Source organism: Lolium rigidum, chromosome 1 (assembly GCF_022539505.1).
Source record: "Lolium rigidum isolate FL_2022 chromosome 1, APGP_CSIRO_Lrig_0.1, whole genome shotgun sequence".
In the NCBI taxonomy this organism is placed as follows: Eukaryota; Viridiplantae; Streptophyta; class Magnoliopsida; order Poales; family Poaceae; genus Lolium; species Lolium rigidum.
The window spans coordinates 224272358-224288803 of NC_061508.1; the positions used below are offsets into that span (position 1 = coordinate 224272358).

The 16446-nt window shown below is 48.2% G+C and overlaps 1 long non-coding RNA gene across 1 annotated transcript; it reads left to right on the forward strand.

Annotated features, from left to right (window-relative positions):
* Positions 1–11580: 11580 nt before the first annotated feature.
* Positions 11581–15763, forward strand: LOC124690691. The gene is made up of 5 exons (XR_006998786.1): positions 11581–11904; positions 12068–12183; positions 14136–14167; positions 14489–15039; positions 15475–15763. It is a non-coding gene; the product is annotated as an uncharacterized LOC124690691 (long non-coding RNA).
* Positions 15764–16446: the final 683 nt, after the last annotated feature.

Sequence of the window (16446 nt, forward strand, 5' to 3'; positions counted from 1 at the left end):
TCAGAGGTGACACAATCATTCTTAACACTTCTGGACATTGCATAATAGCTACTGGACATTAATGGATCAAAGAAATTCATCCAACATAGCAAAAGAGGCAATGCGAAATAAAAGGCAGAATCTGTCAAAACAGAACAGTTCGTAATGACGGATTTTAAAATGGCCACCAGACTTGCTCAAATGAAAATGCTCAAATTGAATGAAAGTTGCGTACATATCTGAGGATCATGCACGTAAATTGGCATAATTTTCTGAGCTACCTGCAGGGCAGGTGGACCCAGATTCGTGACAGCAAAGAAATCTGGAACTGCGCAGTAATCCAAATCTAGTACTTACTTTACTATCAAAGACTTTACTTGGCACAACAAAACACAAAACTAAGATAAGGAGAGGTTGCTACAGTAGTAAACAACTTCCAAGACACAAATATAAAACAAAGTACTGTAGCAAAATAACACATGGGTTATCTCCCAAGAAGTTCTTTCTTTTTAGCCATTAAGATGGGCTCAGCGGTTTTAATGATGCACTCGCAAAAGATAGTATGTGAAGCAAAAGAGAGCATCAAGAGGCAAATTCAAAACACATTTAAGTCTAACATGCTTCCTATGCATAGGAATCTTGTAAATAAACAAGTTCATGAGGAGCAAAGTAACAAGCATAGGAAGATAAAACAAGTATAGCTTCAAAAATTTCAGCACATAGAGAGGTGTTTTAGTAACATGAAAATTTCTACAACCATATTTTCCTCTCTCATAATAACTTTCAGTAGCAACATGAGCAAACTCAACAATATAACTATCACATAAAGCATTCTTATCATGAGTCTCATGCATAAAATTATTACTCTCCACATAAGCATAATCAATTTTATTAGTAATAGTGGGAGCAAATTCAACATAGTAGCTATCATTATTATTCTCATCAAGTGTAGGAGGCATAGTATAATCACAACAAAATTTACTCTCCATAGTAGGTGGCACAAAAAGACCACTATCATTATCATCATCAGAAATAGGAGGCAAAGTATCATCAAAGAAAATTTTCTCCTCAATGCTTGGGGGACTAAAAATATCATGAAAACCAGCTTCCCCAAGCTTAGAACTTTCTATATCATTGTCAACAATGGTGTTCAAAGCGTTCATACTAATATTACTACCGGCATGCAAAGAAGATTTCATAGGTTTTTTAATTTTCGCATCAAACAATCCATGTTTTAAATCGGGAAATAGAATAAGAAGCTCACTCTTGTACATTATGCCAAACTAGTGTAAACAAGAAACAACAAGATGCAATTGCGGGATCTAAAGGAAATAGCTTTGAGCACACACACGACGGCGCCGAGAAAAATACTTTACACGAGACCGTAGTATGAGAGCCTTTTACCTTTCCTCCCCGACAACGGCGCCGAGAAAAGTGCTTGATGTCTACGTTCCCCTCCTTTCCTGTAGACGGTGTTGGGCCTCCAAGAGCGAGAGGTTTGTAGAACGGCGGCAAGTTTCCCTTAAGTGGATACCCAAGGTTTATCGAACTCGGGGAGGAAGAGGTCAAAGATATCCCTCTCATGCAACCACTGCAACCACAAAGCAAGAAGTCTCTTGTGTCCCCAACACACCTAATAGGTGCACTAGTTCGGCGAAGAGATAGTGAAATACATGTGGTATGAATAAGCATGAGTAGCAACGGCAATGACACCGAGAAAAGTGCTTTGCCCAGGACGGTAAACAAGCGGTAGTAATGTAGCGAGTAGTAACGCGGCAGTAGTAACGCAGCGGTAGTAACTCAGCGGTATTTAGGAACAAGGCCTAGGGATTACACTTTCACTAGTGGACACTCTCAACATTGATCACATAACGAGAATAGATAAATGCATACTCTACACTTTTGTTGGATGATGAACACATTGCGTAGGATTACACGAACCCTCAATGCCGGAGTTAACAAGCTCCACAATAATGCTCATGTTTTAGTAACCTTAAGTGTAAGATAGATCAACGAGACTAAACCAAGTACTAGCATAGCATGCACACTTGTCACCTTCATGCATATGTAGGAGGAATAGATCACATCAATATTATCATAGCAATGGTTAACTTCATAATCTACAAGAGATCATAATCATAGCATAAACCAAGTACTAACACGGTGCACGCACTTGTCACCTTTGCACACATGCGGGAGGAATAAAACTACTTTAATAACACATCACTAGAGTAGCACATAGATAAATTGTGATACAACATGCTGCAATCATAAAGAGATATAAATAAGCACCTCACTATGCCATTCAATGAGTAAGTATTACGTGAAATATGGCCTAAGAGACCCACACGGTGCACACCTTGTCACCTTTACACACGTGGGACTAGGAGTCTCCGGAGATCACATAAGTAAAACTCACTTGACTAGCATAATGACATCTAGATTACAAGCATCATCATATGAATCTCAATCATGTAAGGCAGCTCATGAGATTATTGTATTGAAGCACATAGGAGAGAGATGAACCACATAGCTACCGGTACAGCCCCGAGCCTCGATGGAGAACTACTCCCTCCTCATGGGAGCGAGCGGCGGTGATGAAGATGGCGGTGGAGATGGCAGCGGTGTCGATGGAGAAGCCTTCGGGGGCACTTCCCCGCTCCGGCGGGGTGCGGAACGGAGACTCTGTCCCCCGGATCTTGGCTTCGCGATGGCGGCGGCTCTGGAAGGTTTTCGTGGGTTTCGTCGAATCGCCATCGAGGTTTTACGATCCGGGGGCTTTTTATAGGCGGAGAGGCGGCGCGGGGAAGGTCGAAGGGCTGGCCAAACCCTAGGGGCGCGCCCCCTTGGCCGCGCCGGGTAGGGTTTGGTGGCCCTGCCCCTCTTCTCGGCGGTTCTCGTGTGTTCTGGATGCTTCGGGTAAAATAGGAACCTGGGCGTTGATTTCGTCCGATTCGAGAATATTTCGTTACTAGGATTTACGAAACCAAAAACGAGCGAAAACGAGAGCGGCACTTCGGCATCTTGTTAATAGGTTAGTTCCGGAAAATGCACGAATATGACATAAAGTGTGCATATAACATGTAGATAACATCAATAATGTGGCATGGAACACAAGAAATTATCGATACGTTGGAGACGTATCGGTAGGCCCCCCGGCACCCCTCGACTCTTCTCCGGTGCTCGGAAGCTTCAGGAATTATAAGGTCTTCGGTCTTGATTTCGTCAGATTCGAAAATATTTCTTTACTAGGATTTACGAAACCAAAAACAGCGAGAAAACAACAACTGGCCTTTCGGCATCTCGTCAATAGGTTAGTTTCAGAAAACGCATAAAAACGATATAAAGTGTGAACAAAACATGTTGGTATTGTCATAAAACAAACATGGAACATCAGAAATTATAGATACGTTGGAGACGTATCAACAGGGGGCATAGAGGTACCCCTTTGTGACACTTGGTTAAAACATGTGTATTGCGATGATAATCCTGGTGATCCAAGCTAATTAGGACAAGGTGCGGGCACTATTAGTATACTATGCATGACGCTTGCAACTTGTAAGATATAATTTACATGATACATATGCTTTATTACTACCGTTGACAAAATTGTTTTATGTTTTCAAAACGAAAGCTCTAGCACAAATATAGCAATCGATGCTTTCCTCTTTGAAGGACCATTCTTTTACCTTTTATGTTGAGTCAGTTCACCTATTTCTCTCCACCTCAAGAAGCAAACACTTGTGTGAACCGTGCATTAATTTCTACATACTTGCATATTGCACTTGTTATATTACTTTGCATTGACAACTATCCATGAGATATACATGTTATAAGTTGAAAGCAACCGCTGAAACTTAATCTTCCTTTGTGTTGCTTCAATACCTTTACTTTGATTTATTGCCTTATGAGTTAACTCTTATGCAAGACTTATTGATGCTTGTCTTGAAGTACTATTCATGAAAAGTCTTTGCTTTATGATTCATTTGTTTACTCATGTCATTACCATTGTTTTGATCGCTGCATTCATTACATATGTTTACAATAGTATGATCAAGTTTATGATAGCATGTCACTCCAGAAATTATCTTTGTTATCGTTTACCGCTCGGGACGAGCGAGAACTAAGCTTGGGGATGCGATACGTCTCCGACGTATCGATAATTTCTTATGTTCCATGCCACATTATTGATGATATCTACATGTTTTATGCATACTTTATGTCATATTTATGCGTTTTCCGGAACTAACTTATTGATGAGATACCGAAGGGCCAGTTCCTGTTTTCTGCTGTTTTTGGTTCCAGAAATCCTAGTAAGGAAATATTCTCGGAATCGGACGAAATCAAGGCCCAGCATCCTATTTTTCCACGAAGCTTCCAGAACACCCGAGAGTCGCCAGAGGGGGGCCCTGTGGGCCCCAGACGATACCCCGGCGCGGCCTAGGGGGGCGCGCCCCCCCTAGCGTGTCGCCGCCTCGTCAGCCCTCCGACTCCGCCTCTTCGCCTATATAAAGGTCCCTGACCTAAAACTTCGACACGAAAAAGCCACGGTACGAGAAACCTTCCAGAGCCTCCGCCATCGCGAAGCCAAGATCTGGGGGACAGGAGTCTCTGTTCCGGCACGCCGCCGGGACGGGGAAGTGCCCCCGGAAGGCTCCTCCATCGACACCACCGCCATCTCCATCAACGCTGCTTGTCTCCCATGAGGAGGGAGTAGTTCTCCATCGAGGCTCGGGGCTGTACCGGTAGCTATGTGGTTCATCTCTCTCCTATGTGCTTCAATACAATAATCTCATGAGCTGCCTTACATGATTGAGATTCATATGATGATGCTTGTAATCTAGATGTCATTATGCTAGTCAAGTGGGTTTTACTTATGTGATCTCCGGAGACTCCTTGTCCCACGTGTGTAAAGGTGACGAGTGTGTGCACCGTGTGGGTCTCTTAGGCTATATTTCACGAGAATACTTATTCATTGTTATGAATGGCATAGTGAAGTGCTTATTTATATCCCTTTATGATTGCAATGTGTTTTGTATCACAATTTATCCGTGTGCTACTCTAGTGATGTTATTAAAGTAGTTTATTCCTCCTGCACGGTGTAATGGTAACGAGTGTGTGCATCCGTGTTAGTACTTGGCGTAGGCTATGATTATGATCTCTTGTAGATTATGAAGTTAACTATTGCTATGATGGTATTGATGTGATCTATTCCTCCTACATAGTGTGAAGGTGACAGTGTGCATGCTATGTTAGTACTTGGTTTAGTTGTGTTGATCTGTCATGCACTCTAAGGTTATTTAAATATGAACATTGAATATTGTGGAGCTTGTTAACTCCGACATTGAGGGTTCGTGTAATCCTACGCAATTAGTGGTGTTCATCATCCAACAAGAGAGTGTAGAGTATGCATTTATCTATTACTGTTATGTGATCAAAGTTGAGAGTGTCCACTAGTGAAAGTATGATCCCTAGGCCTTGTTCCTAAATACTTGCTATCGCTGCTTGTTTCTTGTTTCTATTGCGTTACTACTGCTGCGTTACTACTTGCTTGTTCTTGTCCTGGGCAAAGCACTTTTACAGTGCCGTTGCCATTGCTCATACTTATTTATACCACCTGTATTTCACTATCTCTTCGCCGAACTAGTGCACCTATTAGGTGTGTTGGGGACACAAGAGACTTCTTGCTTTGTGGTTGCGAGGGTTGCATGAGAGGGATATTTTTGACCTCTTCCTCCCTGAGTTCGATAAACCTTGGGTGATCCACTTAAGGGAAACTTGCTGCTGTTCTACAAACCTCTGCTCTTGGAGGCCCAACACTGTCTACAAGAATAGAAGCACCCGTAGACATCACATAGCAGTAGCTAGATGGTTGTCTTCTCCTTATGTGCTTCATTGTCGGATCTTGTGAGCTGCCTAACATGATCAAGATCATCTATCTGTAATACTATATGTTGTGTTTGTCGGGATCCGATGGATAGAGAATACTATGTTATGTTGATTATCAATCTATTACCTATGTGTTGTTTATGATCTTGCATGCTCTCCGTTATTAGTAGAGGCTGCGGCCAAGTTTTTGCTCTTAACTCCAAGAGGGAGTATTTATGCTCGATAGTTGGTTCATGCCTCCATTAAACTGCAGGACGAGTGACGGAAAGTTCTAAGGTTGTGGATGTCTTTGTTTCCACTAGAGATAAAACATTGATGCTATGTCTAAGGATGTAGTTATTGATTACATTACGCACCATACTTAATGCAATTGTCACTGTTGTTTACAACTTAATGCTTGGAAGGGGTTCGGATGATAACTTTGAAGGTGGACTTTTTAGGCATAGATGCATGCTTGGATAGCGGTCTATGTACTTTGTCGTAATGCCCAATTAAATCTCACAATACTCATCATATCATGTATGTGCATGGTCATGCCCTCTCTATTTGTCAATTGCCCGACTGTAATTTGTTCACCCAACATGCTATTTATCTTATGGGAGAGACACCTCTAGTGAACTATGGACCCCGGTCCATTCTTTTACATTGAATACAATCTACTGCAATACTTGTTCTAAACAATCATCATCCACACTATACATCTAATCGTTTGTTACAGCAAGCCGGTGAGATTGACAACCTCACTGTTTCGTTGGGGCAAAGTACTTTGGTTGTGTTGTGCAGGTTCCACGTTGGCGCCGAAATCCTTGGTGTTGCGCCGCACTACATCCCGTCGCCATCAACCTTCAACGTGCTTCTTGGCTCCTCCTGGTTCGATAAACCTTGGTTTTTTCTGAGGGAAAACTTGCCGCTGTACGCATCACACCTTCCTCTTGGGGTTCCTAACAGACGTGTGTCTACACGCAATCAGCCTTCTCCATCAATGGCGCGGCTGCCTGTTCTGCACGTGCACTGGCGGGCGGCGGCTGGGCTTCTACGACGCCTTCAATGGCATCGTATCCCGCGCGCGGCCGCCCTTAAAAGTTCACCGGCCGCGTCGCTCCTTCACCCACACCACGCCTCCACTCGCACCACCACCGCCGCAGCGCCATGGGGAAGAAAAACGACTTCGAGGCCTCCGGCAGCGGCTGCAAGAGGGTGCCGCTCCCCGTCACGGTGGGGAGGCTCATGCACGGCAAATGGATGCCGTGCGACGACGCCCCGGTACGGCGTGCGGCTACTGGCGGTCGGCGGCTCAGCTGCCGCCGGGTGCCCATCCCTCCGGTACACTGCGCGTGAGCCCGATCGGACGGCGGAGATCCGGCGTAGGAGGCGGTATCCGCCGGCGGACCTCCGCGACGATCCGGCGTACGCCATCGACTCGGAGCTTTGGCGTACGTACCTGTCCACGGAGACGGACATGAGACGAAGGGCAGGCTTCATGGCGACAGGGATTACCCCTTCGACCCTGCACCGCCGGCTCGTCGTCAGCAGGCGTCATCCCGTCGTCAGCAGGCGCCGACGCGTCGTCAAGAGGCGCGGACGCGACGTCAGCAGACGCAACACAACAACGCCGCCGCCGCCGACGACGAAGCCTACGCCGTGTACGACGACGACGACTACGTCGATGCGCTCGCGTACCATAGCGAGGAGGTGAAGGACGACAACGATGACTACGTCGCTGTCGTCTTCCACGAATGGCAGCAGGCCTTGGCGGAGGGCCGGAACTTCGAGTTCCCAGAGAACATGACGGACGACGCGCCTATGCAGCCGCCGCTGCCCCGCTACGCCACCGCCGTCATGCCACCGGGCCTGTCGGCGGATGAAGCACTTCGACAGGCGCTCCTGGAGTCGGCGGCGCCTCCGCCACCGCCGGCACAGCCGCCGCAGTGGGCGCCTCCACCACCGCCACAGCCGCAACACTGGGCGCCTCAACCGTCGCCACAGCCGCAGCACTGGGCGCCTCCACCGCCGCCACAGCCGCATCACTGGGAGCCTCCACCGCCCGCACAGCCACGACACTGGGCGCCTCCACCGCCGCCACAGCCGCAGCCTCCTCAACCTCGAGCACCGGCGGCGGCGGCTCGCCCGGCGTACGCTCCCCCGGATGCCAATTGGCCTTGGATCATATCGGAGCTCATCGTGCTCGACAGCGACGAGGAGCAACACATCGACGAGGAGCAGTAGGCGTTTTAGGTTTATTTTTTATGTTTTAAGTATGTAAACTATGTTTCATGTTTAAAAAAATGATTCGTCCTACAAAAATGCGTCGTGCCGCTGGAGCCACCCCCAGACGCAAACGGACGCGCAGTCGATTTCGACCAAAAAGATCGACACAAACGGACACGCGCGGACGCTAAAATGCGTCGCGCCGCTGGAGATGCCCTAAGGGCATGGCCAATGCATAACCCAGGGGTACTGTCTCGCAGCTTTATCTTGGTTCGGGTGGTCCAAATTAGGTTCGGATAAGGAGGCAGCCTCTTCATCAGGAGGCAACCTCTTCAGCTATAAAGTGAAAACTGAGTGGAAATGTGAGAGAGAAAGAGAAAAACCAAATCAGCTTTTGAGAAAAAGACATATTAATGGGACCACAACATGCCATGCATATGTCAAAAGTTTTATCCAAACCTAGTTGGACAGCTGCCTCCATTGCTCATGCCCTAAGGGCATCTCCAACCGGGCGACCCATCCCGCGCCCGCGCGTCCGGATGGGTCCAGCCGGACAAAAATCCGGCCCAACGCGGGGACGCACCGCAAAAGCGGACGGCCGCGGCGTCCGAGCAGCGCAAACCCGGCCCAAATCCGGGCCGGGTTTGCGTGGCCGCGGATGGCACGCGGCGTCCTCGCGTGTCCGCCTGTCCGCGTGGCTGGCCCACTGTCGGTGCCACGGTCCTATTAAATGTGGGTCGGGGAAGGGGACTGTTCCTATCCAGTCCCCACTTTCCACTCCGGCCGCACGCGCGAGCTTGAAGCTTCCGCGCCGCCATGGCCCCGAAGCACGAGTTCTCGCCATCCGCCAACGACCACGAGGCCAGCAGCAGCCGGCCAGTCGCGCCGGCGCCGTTCGCCATGGGGCCGCCGGCGACGCCCAGATGCGACCGGATCTACGTCACCGTAGCGGTGGCGCAGATGTTCTGGGACGCCGGCGTCCCAATGCCGTGGGGGGACATGCACCTCCCCACGGGCGGCACCTGAGCCCGGATCGGGTTCGGTGCCGCCCATCCCGGGCTCCGGCCGCGCCCGCTACGCCGAGATCCGGAGCGCCGCGCTCAGCCGCCGGCGGACCTCCGGCGGGACCCCGCGTACGGCGACGCAAGTCCCAAGCCGGGACTTGTGGTTCGAGGTGGAGCACGATGCGCGCCGGCGCACGTGCTTCACATCCGCGACGGCGCGGCCTCGCGCGCAGCCGCGCACACCTGCTAGGCGGGCTGGCCGCCGCCCCGGTGGCCTCTACATCAACGAGCCCGCGGCGCAACCCCAGGAGGAGGAGGACGACCCGGAGCTGCAGGCGGCGCTCGCGGCGTCCCGCGAGCAGGGCGACCTCGACGAGCTGGCCAAATGGCCGCACCTCGCCGAGACGCTGCGCACCCCGCGCTGGAGGAGGCGGCCAGGAAGGCCCAGGAGGACGCCCAGGCGGAGGCGTGGGGCCTTCCTCGAGCTGGCGTGCCGTCAGGAGGAGGTTACGCGTCAGGCGGCGCTCCGGGAGGAGGAGCGCCGGGCCGCGCGCCTGACGGAGGAGGAGCGCCTGGCCACGCTCCGGCTACAGGCGGAGGCGCGCGGGCCGCGGCGGAGGAGCAGCTCCGGCGGGAGTCCGCGCGGAGGGCACGGCTGCGCAGGACGGCGAGCCCGCCGAACCCGCACTCCGCCTGGGAAAGGGCGCAGTGGGATCCCTGGCCGGAGTCCCCGGTGCCCTCCGGCGTGTCGAGCCGGAACAGCGCATCGCCGCCGGGGGGCGTCGTCGTCATCGACGCCGACGATGACGAGTACTATTGCGGGTAGTACTGCCGGCGGCCACCGTGCTCGCAAATCCTGTCTAGGTTTTTTTTTTTAGTTTAAAGCTCATTTAGGGCTTTCTTTTTTTGTAAAAATTGTCCAAAATAGGGCTAAGTTTAATTAACCACTAGTTTAATGTTATTTTTGGCTGTTTTCTTTTTATTATTATTATTTTTAGCGCGGACCCAAACGGACACGCGGACGCGGGCCGCTGTTCAGGAGATGCCCTAAGGGCATCTCCAACGGGGCGACCCATCCCGCGCCCGCGCGTCCGAATGGGTCGATCCGGACAAAATCCCGGCCCAACGCGGCGACGCACCGCAAAAGCGGACGGCCACGGCGTCCGGAACGACGCTAAACCCGGCCCAAATATTGGCTAGGTTTGCGTGGCCGCGGATGGCACGCGCCGTCCGCTCGCGTCCGGGCGTCCGTCGCCTCGTCTCCTTTGGGCCCACACGGCGGTGACCCGGGAGGGTATTAAATGGGGACCGGAGGGGATGCGGAACTCCACTCCGGTCCCCACTCCACTCCGCGAGAACCGCCGCCATGGCCCCGAAGCGCGGTTTCGCTCCCGGAGCCCACGACGACGAGGCGAGCGGCGGCCCGCCGGCCTCCGCCGGCGGCTGCGGCCATCGGCCGACAAACCGAGGCGGCCTCCACATCGGAGAGGCCGCCGCGGCGGCGCGGCATTGCCGCAACCGCCGCCGGCTGCTGCTCGAGCCGAGCCCGAGTCCTCGGAGGAGGACCCGGACATCCGCGCCGCCAAGCTCATCTCGGCGGCGGAGGAGGAGGCCAAGCGGCCGGACCTTCGAGATGCCATCCGTACCTCCGAGCTGGAGGAAGCGGCGCGGGCGGCGGAGGAGGAAGCGGGCTACGGGTGCTCTACGCCCGGGCCCGTCGGGCGCGACGGGACGAGGAGGAAGCGGCGCGGCGGGAGGAGGCCGGGCGCCGCGCCGACGAGGAGCGCCGCGAGGAGCGGCGGCGGCGGGAGGCCGGGCGTCGCGCGGAGGAGCGGCGCCGCCCGGGAGGCCGGGCGCCGCGCCGGCGAGAGAGGCGGCGGCGCCTCGGGGAGGAGGCGCCGCTATCCGCGCCGCCGCTACCTCGGGTCGCTGCGGACCCCCACTCGGCCTGGGAGGAGGCCCCGTGGTCTCCGTGGCCGGAGTCCCCGGCGCGGTCGAGCCACAACGGTGCCTCGCCGCCGGGGACGTCGTCGGCGGCGACGACGACGCCGACTTTGCCCACGGGGGCTAGGCGGCGCACCGGCGGCCACCGCGCCGCCGACCAAACCCTACTAGAGGGTTTTTAGTTTAAATTTAAAATCCATATAGGGCTTCTTTTGTCAGTTATTTGCCCAAAATAGGGCTATGTATAAATTTTGCCCAAAATAGGGCATATGTTTATGAAATATCGTTTAAAATTTCCATGTTTCGTTTCTTTTCGTATTTGTCCGATTATGCGGTGCGTCCGCGCGTTGGGCGCAGCGCGCGACCCAAACGGACACGCGGACGCGGGCCGCTGTCCGCGCGTCCGCTCGGCCACGCAAACGGCCCAAAACGGACGCGCTGGGCCATCCGTTTGGGTCGCCCGGTTGGAGATGCCCTAAGCCAGAAGCGGATGCGGCGAGGACTGAGATGCCCTTTTCAACGGCGGGTCCGGCGGCGGCCAGCGGTACTGCCCCTACTCTCTCTTTCTCTCTCCCGCCTCACCTCCTCTCTCTGACTCTTTCAGCCAACGGCAGTAGCAAGCGTAGGACTCCACAGAATACCTCGCCGGGATCTAGATCTTCGTCGGTGTGTTCTCGACTCCACGACTAACGGCACGGGCGTCATCTAGCCGCCGGCGCGTCCTCGACTCTACCAGCTTCGGGCGGCAGAAGGAGGGGAGGCACGCCACGGCCGAGCAGCAGCAGCTGCCGACCATGGCTAGGACGGAGAGCAGGTGTCCACGGCTGAGCCTTCTGCTCCTTCCCCCATTCGTTTCTACCTTCAGTTTCTATTTCCTAAGGTGGGTCAGTTTTAATGTACTCCAGATCTGGGCAGTGGGAGGTGTATAGGCTCTTTCTTTATTTTATACTCATGTGATTCGAATCTGTATAGCTGGATGTTGTATTTTTCCAGCTCGCTAAAATGATTGAGTTTTTATTCTGGTTTCCTGCTGTTTCTTGCAGTTTGGACATGGATTTACTGAGGAAAAGAATCACGGGAATACAGGTGGATTGGAGAAGTCAGGCGACCATGAAAGGAAAGATTGTTTGGACGCACACTCCTATTTGGTGAAATGCAGGTACTTGGATTCTCTTTATTTTCTTCTTCCCCGTAACCTTTTGTGCAATCTATTCATCTTGGTAACTGTATGGAGTTTGGAGAGAGGGAGCTATCACGTATTAGCTTGGATAGTGGGCTTATGCTAGGTATTACTACCTCCGTTTCAACGAATAAGGCGCACGCGCATCTTAAGACGAACTTTGACCATAAAAATTGAGTAACAAAATCTTGATTATATTATATGTAATTAGTATCGTTGGATTCGTATTGAAAAGCACTTTTTAATGATATTAATTTCATATAAACAATTTTTATCTATTTGAAGTAATTTTTGGTCAAACAAAAAGCTCGTAAAACGAGGCCGCCTTATTCCTTGAAACGGAGGTAGTATGTGATAAGGCTGTCGATTAACTTTTTGTGCAGCGACCATGCTACTGTCATGACTATGGTCTCTACATTGTACTTGCACATTATGGTTTTCTCTTTGTTTTCCCAGTTGGGTGGTATTTTCTATGTAATTATATATTGGTTCCAGCATGGTAATTATCACCGCGTGATTATTTTCTCTATAATAGATCTTGCTCAACCTGGTAATTGTTCCTGTATGCTTAAGACATTCAGAAAAGAATAAACTATAGGCTGCAGTCCTAAAAGAAACTAGACCCTTCAAGCCATTTGTTCTTACAGGTGGAGCCAAATACTTTGTTCAGTAAAAAACATCTTTTATCTATGTTTCGATTTTAAGCGTGCTCAAAAATAATATGTTCTGGCTTCGCAAAGGAAACTGCTTGCATGGCTGTTATCATATTACTGAGAGTGCAACCACATGATTTATCGAGAGTGCGGAATACACAGACCTTGCTGAAAGCTACCCTGCCGCCACCCGAACAACTACTAGACTGTGAGCGTTGAAGTCGGCAGGGCAGAGCGCTGAATACCGTCGAAGCGGAGGAAGCACGTAGTAGGAGCTGGTATCTTGGTTTGGCCTTTCTCATTCTGTTTTAGTACGCATGACTGCAGCTTATAAATATGTAGAAATAGAAATAGTGAAATTCTACATAAATGCCTCTGACGAAGGCCCCTCTTGAGTTTCAGATTATTTCTATGATGCTTAAAACTGTCAATATAATGTGCAAAAGCATCTTCAAAAAGAGAAGTTAATGAAGAAACCAATGAACTACAGTCATGTTTCAGTTTCCATTGGGTATTGGGTGGGGGTAATATTTTTGCATGACATACCTGTGGCAAGAAATTTTATAACATGCAGTAAAATAATCAAAATTAGGAAGATGCACTTGATATCATGCCCATAGTCAAATGTAAAAACTAAGAATAAAAGAAAGGAGTAAATTAAAATTTTGCCTCCGGCTTGAACGTCCTGATATAGATGCCATAAAGGGCATCATTTTCACGAATGCACTCATCTGCATTCTCAATGCATTCTCAATCAACTGATTGATAGCAAGAGTAGTATTGTAAAGCTCAAGCGCAGTATCAGATACTTTTGATTAGAGGAAAACAGAATGTTAGCATCATATATGCAGCCTGTGGGTGCTCCTCCCTGATTCTCTATGTCACCAATCCAGCACCAACAGAGTGGCACTCTTGGAAACTTGAAAACACAAGATATTGCAAATTATGCCTACTGTCCCAAGTCGTAAATCCTCTGTCCCAACTGAATTTTATTGCAACACATGAAAGTAGATTTGACTTCACATGTTATAAGCTTACAATTGTATCTGTGTCGATTGATATAAATTTGTTCATCTCAGTCTTGTACTGTACATAATAGAGCACAAAAATCTGAGTTGTATCTTCAGAATCTGGTGGACTGCCGCTGTAAATGTGATTATTTTGTACGTGTTTATGACTTCTGCACAGCTATTTTAAGTAATTGAGTGACTGCCCAAACAAGGTTGTTTTTGCAAGTGAATTGTGCTACAGCTAATCTTGACGCGGCATGTTTTGCAGATTGGAAGATGGGAGCTTGCTATCTGAACAGAGTACTTTTACCTCTCACTATTAAGTTATTCCTTTTTTCCTATTCTGCTTTGGAATAATTGAGACAATATTTCATCGTTTATTTGGTGTTTTATTGACTGAAGCTTGATCTTCTCTTCTTAACTGCAAACATGATTTTAAAATCATATTGATACAGTAAAACTGTTCGAGCATATTGTGCTTTAAATCTGTGGTGACAACTAACAGAGATTACATACTAATTATCGTTGACCTTTTCAACACACCCTTTTGTACATTGTACTTACTTACCATGTTATAAGCCATATTTGGGTGATAATTGCTGAAACATCGTTTCCTTGTAGATACGAGAATGGATATCGAAGAGTGAGACAACTTGCTGATAAAATGATCAAGTACAATACCTTGAAACCTCCTGGATTTTCTTTGGATTGCCACGTTGTTCCCTTTCACATAGGGATTGATAATGAAACACTAGACGGTGTTCTTGCACTGGTTTTTTCATAGTGTATCTTGGATGTGGAATTGGGAGAATCGCCGTATTTGGTTTTAGTTCCTAGCCCGCATCTCTTCCTGTCGTTCCTACGCGCTGTGTGTTATAGGCTTAGTGGTCACAAATATTTGCAGTTTAACAGTCAGTTTCACAACTTTCATGAATGCATCAAATAAATTTCAATGTTGGCATTAACTTTCTGTTAAGATGAATTACCTACTGTACATTACAATGGGGGCTGCTGATATCAGCTAATTGTATTATTACTTTTGAACCTTGCTTACTGTTAATTGCAGGTTTTGGAAAGAAAAGGAAAATAGGGAATCAAATAATGGCTTAGCATATATTTTGTGGAAGGTGATCCGGGCTACATATCTTCATCTTATGAACATGAAATGTGTGGTATGAACTTGGCGAAACAGATTTATGATAAGTTTATTGTTGCTTTTCTCTGATTCTTTGTTGCTCTATATATTGTCCCTAAACTAAGCTGTTAGGCCAATTTCTGTTAAGCTACTGTAGAACATTACTCTTTTATGGTAGCAATCTGATATATGTTTTCTCTGTATGGAAATAAAAGATCGTCACCGGAAATTCTGATCTAGAGAGATCTTCATTGAGAATACAAATGAGAAGGAGATAGAATTTGCATGATCAGGAGAGAACATCCTATAGTATACCTATTCTGAAATTCAAGATAGCATATTTCTTTGTCTCGATGTATATTTTTCTGCCATCTTTCAATGATAGTGTTTCCCAACTCATTTTGTGTTTGGTTCTCTGTCTCAAGGATTTTTGGTTCTCTGTTTTGATGCAACCTTCTTGCTTTTGTGCCAGGTCCTGATGTTGATAAGCTGGATAATGTCCTATCAGATGCATCGAGAGCCTCCAACATTGTTGCATTGTTGTACCGTGCTCTCTAAATTACATGAAGCTGAAAGATCAAATTGGTAGAAGTCATTTCCGTATTGGTACTACATAAGCATGGGCATGGGTCATTGATGCTTGGAAGAAAACACACTCGGGCTTTTTATTTAGTTGTTTTGTCATCCTATGTCCTACAAAGGAGCTCTACTCAGTATAGTTATATATTTTTTCGGTCATGGTAGTAATATTTACATTTGATTGCGAGGAAGAAAGGGGAGTGATGTTTTGGCACATGGGAGCGTATGCTCCCTTTATTTTGAAATACATGTTAGACACATTTTAAAGTGTCAAAAATATTGAAACAAAAATTTTGCATGTACATCTTCATGTGCTACGCGGTCACAAAATCGTTTCATGAAAAATCGACATGTCATGTGGCGTGTGTAAAAAAGACAAAATTCGGTACTGAAACAAAGACTTATCACAAGTTAAAATTTCTCCTTTTCGCTTAAACTACAAAAAATATCCTTTTTTTCGTGAAACTTGACTAATACAAATATATTATGGAGATGTACATATAAATTTTTTTATCAAATTTTTTTAACACTTAGAAATATATTTTTATGGTAGAGGGATCATACGCACCCGGGAGCCGAATTGAGTTTCTGGAAAGATTTATAAATTTACCATTGGTTCTTGCCCTGGGTGGAAGTACTAAAATACTAACAACGCTGGGATTATTGGCTTCACAGGAAACAATCTTTAGGGAATACACAAGTATAATATCAGTTAGGAATCTCTTTCCACTATTGTTATATGTACTTGGCTAAGTCTCATGCAAATTCTCTATTTTCCATATATCGGTAAAGGTTCTGCGTGAGTGTGAGCTATCAATTAAGCACTCTATGTTTGAGGCATGCAAGCTAGAAGTGGCACTGAAAA